This window comes from Cydia splendana, chromosome 5 (assembly GCF_910591565.1).
Source record: "Cydia splendana chromosome 5, ilCydSple1.2, whole genome shotgun sequence".
NCBI classification, from domain to species: Eukaryota; Metazoa; Arthropoda; class Insecta; order Lepidoptera; family Tortricidae; genus Cydia; species Cydia splendana.
Genome location: NC_085964.1, coordinates 22,977,727 through 22,983,602, shown reverse-complemented (window position 1 = coordinate 22,983,602; position 5,876 = coordinate 22,977,727).

Below are 5,876 nucleotides of genomic sequence, written 5' to 3'. Positions count from 1 at the left end.
GTTGCAGATTGCTTGAGTATGAAAATGACTTCGATATTAAGTAGATTTTCGTAGGAATTGACACTTGTTTCGGAGAGAAAATCGAGTTCGTTTTACTTTGATTTTCTCTTTCTCAAAGGTATGTAGGAAAAATATAGTTTGATATGCCTAAAGTACAGGGTATTAGCAATACAAAATAGCCAGGTTTAGCAGAGTAAAATTCTCAACATTTCCAAATAAGAGCTCGCCATTCAGTGCTTCACGGGGTTTTTCGGAAACGACCATCAGAAAAAAAATCATTACTAATTTAATAAGTCCTTTTTCTAATATTTACAACGATATTTATAAAGATAAGAAGACGCTTTTACTGGAACAAGTACTCATTGTTTCTAATAATGAGCGCAAAGTCCTGAATTTCGTCGACTAGTATCATCAATTTTGCATTATTTCGACTTTTCTTGTAAGAGCGCTCTTAAGAGTTGGTGCGTACCTTCATTGTTTACTATTATATTTTTCAGATTTCCGATAGGGAGCGTGCATGTACTGTAGGGGGCAGCACAGGAGCCGTCAGATTTTTGGCGCGAGGCGTAAATTTGATGTTTATGCTCTCGATGTAGCCCTCAAGATGGCAGAACCTATTATGCACAAGAAAACGCACAAGAACGGTAAATGACAGCACTTGCTTTGGCGTGAAGTGCCAATGTAGGTACTTATTCATATGTTTATGTTTCCGATTCAGGACACAAGATAGACTAGGCGGAGAGCTAGCTACGGAAATAGGTTTGCAATTTATAGAGCTACGAAATCCCCCTATTTTTATGCAATGTAATTTTGTTAAGTACCAATCCAAGCCAATACATTAACGCGATGTCACTTCCTTTACTTTGCTCCCCACCGGGGAATTTTGCTCCAACAGATTTTATTTTTATGAGAACTATACTTATTACAACATGATATTAAATATCAACACCTCCTGTCAACCTCTATATCAACAATTCAACATACATACCACAATATAATAATTTAAAAAAATATTTAAAATCTGTTACAATATCGATGCAAGTAGATCTTGTCTCTTGCATTCAGTAGATTTGAAAAACACTTAATTACTTATCAAATTCGATACTAGATGCCGCTGTGCGCTCTGGTAAATGGCGCTTACAAGATTTTTCCCCAAGCCTATAAATAGGATGCGGACCAGTTTGCTTCGATCAGTCCGGCTTGGTCCATTGGGAGCTACGGACCCCTCTGGCCAAGGTTGCTAACCTAACCAACTTCTTGGGCCTCGTTAGCGGGGTGGCGGGCCGACTTTCGGGTCAAGAACAATTGAAACCCCGTCCAAGATAACAAATGACTGATGATTTTTGGGTAGGTAGGTTAAATAATAATAATACAGGTTGTTTGGTAGCTAAATGCAAAGATTTAAGGGGGTCAGAGCCGAGGTATTTATGACTTAGGTAAAATTTGCTACTTTTTAAATTTATCGTCACGACGTCATCTGGGCGGGATGATGATGATTGAAAAAACTATGCTATGTCCTTTCTCGGCCGAACTCAAATTATCTCCATACCAAATTTAATCTAACTCGGTGAGAAGAGGTAACAGAAATTTGTCGTAAATAGCGACACTCTACTTTTTGCCATTGCAAAGTCTATATATGTATGCAAGTATGATCCATCTCTCCGTATTTGTAAATAAATACTTGCTGCATGGCAAAATAAAAAGACAAACTCCATCAACATCAAGGTGCTTCAACATCCTGCCTTTTTTAACGCTAACAAAGTACAAACACAGAAAACAGGAATCTAGCCATTACACACATCCTGTGACAGAACGGCCAGTGACCAGTAGTGTTGGTAGGAACTCGAGTCTTTTGAGTCTATATTTGAAGAACTAGACTCGTTTTTACGAGGCTCTACGCTTAAAAAAACTTCCGAGTTTTTTTAGTCCCGAGTCGAGTCCTTTTTAAGCTCATCTCAAAAGGACTCGAGCCTACGAATAAAGATTTGCCAACAATTTTACAGCTTTTATCTAAATAGACAGTAAATAAAGTAGGTTAACTAATGTAATTTAACGCATTTTGGAACTTTTTGTAAAAAAAAAAATTAAGAGTTCTGTGAAGATAAGAACTCAAGTCTCTACAAAAGACTCGGGTCTCTATAAGTTGAAAATAATCTAAGTTATGTACGACTTAATTGTTAATCTGAAAAACTGAGTCGAGTCTTAAAGCAGACGACTTAAAATACTCGAATGTTAACCAACACTAGTGACCAGTTCTATTCATAGTTTTTTACACAAGGCCCATACTACCTGCTTGTCAGAAGGTGTCAATAAATTTTCAATAGCCCAACCACACGACAACTTGCGAGGGTTCACACTAAATTCCTAACGCAATCTAAGAAGTTAGAATTATGCGACCATTCCTCGCCTTTTTTGGTTTGTTTGCCTAGCTTGTTTATATTTGCAGGTTTTCAATGAGAAGCTTTACAAAAAATACAAAAATAAAGTAATTTATTATACCATTTATATCACATACCTAGTCAACCACGCGACACCAGACGAGCAAGGGCTCACACTAAATTCCTAACGCAATCTTAGAATATACGAGCATTCCTTGCCTTTTTTTTGTTTGTTTACTTGTTTTTTGTACGGGTGGCTCAAAACTTCATTGACCAAGTTTTTACTGCGACATTTTGTTGATAATTGTATCTAACTTTTGTGTTTATGTATCAAATCTAGTAGAGGAGAATATTTAAGAAGAAAAAGAATACGTTATCTTTTAGTTAAATATACGTAATGTAAATTTTAATGACATTTTGTAAAAGAGAAGTAGGCAAGAAAAAAATATATTTTTCTGTCAACGTATTTTCGGGTCAACCTGTAGTTTTTTCAATGAAGAAGCTTTACAAAAAGTAGTAGAAGTCACACCATTAATTATTCAGGAACAGGAATTATTCTTGGTTAAGAGCGCGAGGAAACCAAGATAAAATGTGCAACTGCACTGATGCGATTCGCGCGTCGCCGTCGCTCCAGTGAAAGACAGCGTTATACGCATACAACGCGGATCCGCATCCAATGCCTATAATATGCACGTGAAGGGACACCCAGCGCCATTTGTCTTTAAAGTTTGTTCCGCCGATGATGAAATTTCCGGCGCCATACAAAAAGCTCGGCGCTCGATCAATCCCTACGAAGTTTCTTTGATTTCTTTGTGATTCTTCTACTTCGTTATAAGAACGGATGTACTTCGTCTGAAGAATATAATGGAGGAGTTTTTGATACATTTTTTTTAAACTTGGGGACGTTTACCAGTTGGTACTAGAGTACCTTCCTACATGTATTTGCAGATGTAGTCGATAATTGTTCTCCTTCGTATTTTCTCGAAAACGTTCATATTAAATTTGTCATGCTACTTCAATCAACCTCAGTACTTTTTGTACCGAGACTGACTGAAATAGCAAGACACGTTCGTACGTTTTCGTGAAAATACGAAGGAAAATAATTATGCACTACATTTGTAATATCATGTATGACACACTTTTATGGTCGATAGTCTCAACCTTCGTATGACATAATTTAATTTAAGAGTCATACGAACCCGCGCCGTCAAAAAACTGCTCCCATACAACTGAAGTTACGCTCTCATAAATATACTTATCTATGTCTAGTACTAAATGTAGGTACCTACATTAAACTTCTTTTCGTTCTTATAATAAATAAAAAAAAAAAAAATTGTACGGGATTCTGAAATGACAAGTCAAATTTCATGTCATTTCAAAATGTCGTTTAAAAATGAGAACGTACCTTTAATTGTTTGGCCACGGCTAGGTTCGCGTGACTCTTAAATCGACTCTAGTGTAAAATTGTAGATAGATAGTTTACTGATAGATACAGTTTCACGGAACTAATTGTCATTAAAAATGTCTTCTATCTTTTCCCGCACCACGCCGTTGCGAATGCAGGATAGGAAACGACAAAGTTACGCGACGTCATTAACGCGACACGAACAATCGCTCTCACGCGTTTTTATTTAAGTATATGGGAAGTGTGTTGATGTGTCTACAGTTTGTGCATATTGAATGCAATATCAGATAGGTTATATACAGGAAATTGTAAACTGAAATAGATGGCGTATATTCAAGAAATATGTAGGATGTCAATATTGTTTATTTTTTAACTTGCACCATAAAAAGTACTAACGGCTGACTTTCTTTTTTTGAAGTTACTGAAAGAAATAATAAGTTTTTGCTCATATAATATGTAACCTAAACAAAACCAAATTAAAATTATATGTATATTTAATGACGAGTAAGTAGACTATTTTAAGATGAATTACCGAACTAAATTACTGAGCACTTCTCAATGGCGTTGCTTATTATATGTGTAACTAAACACACTATTGAGTGTGAACCCCCATTGAATCGCTTCCTAAATTGAGTTAAACTAACAATGCTTTGAAACCCAAGTTCCGTGTTTCACGCTGCTTTGTACAGTCGCCATCAGATATATCGGAGCGGCCAAGGTGCTCACAAATATCGGAACACGCCTCTATTGTCAGGGCGTTAGAGCGCGTGTTCAGATATTGTGAACACCTTGGCCGCTCCGATATATCTGATGGCGACTGTATTAAATTTAGCGACATTATTTGGTCTAAAATTACTTAATTCTGAGAAGGTTATACACGTGGAGATTAAGAATTTCCGTATTTAACATCGGATATTAAATATAGAATTATTCATAAACGCACTACCAGTTTCAATTAGTTATAGGTAAATAATTTGTCATACTATGTAATTTTGACTTATGGAGTTGTAGTTAAGAAAGGGATGAAAACATTGTTGTTCTAACCTGCTGGTATAAGTAATTTAGGCACAGACCAGGGATCGTCCCACGCTTGAGCTATTTTTAGATATTTTTCCCAATGCGAGTAGATTGATTACTCAATTTGCAACATGTAATACATAAGCAGCAAGCTTAAAGGGATGTTCCAAAACGGTTGACATACGCAACGCCATTTTGTAGCCTTTTGCGAGTGAAATATTAATTTCCCGCTCGGCGCCCGCCATCAGTCACAACGCCGAGTGTATCTCCCCTACACCTCAGCTCATTATGTAATGTAAGTGACTCGACTGACGAAAAACGACCTGGGGGCCTTCCGCGAACTTTGAAAATCAAAATATTGTTGTCTACCTCTCTTAACTCTCTTTCGCTCTTGTGCATTCGAGCGATAGAGAGCCAGTTAGAGAGATTTTAATTTTCTATGTTCGTGGCTAGGGCTTCGAGTTTCGGTTGGAACAGCTTAATATGTTACAGCTGAAACATATTGATGGATTTGAGCCCTGTAAAAGAAATGTCGACTTTTTATTAGAGCACAGTTCCAAAGTAGGAATGTACCGATTGCTCCATTAGGAATGTTCCGAGAAACCCTAAAACCCTTTATTATAATAAAGCATAGGGCACACTTAGATATTCTATGGCAAAAATGCTCCAACCCCTCCCCCCCCCCCCTCCCATAACTCATCTTTTTGTATTTTTTTCTTATGCAAAATTGTATATTTTTTGTCTTGACCGTTAAAGCGTAATAAATGTATACAGAAAAAATATTCAACATAGAGAAAACAGAAAACACATAATAAAAATATATTCCATGACATTAAATGAACACTGCTCTGTTATCAAACGTATGAATCTTGAAACATTCTCATTCCATAGGTTTTCCTGTATTCTCGATTTGTCATTTCCTTAATAGATCTATTGTAGTATTGTAGTCCTGATTAGTGTACCTTCCGATCCATCTGCTATGTACATAATCAGATCCGAACAATCCCAAGTAATAGGCAGCTGTACAATTTGTGTGACACTGCTCACCGTATCCGTGTCTGAATCCACGAGATTCC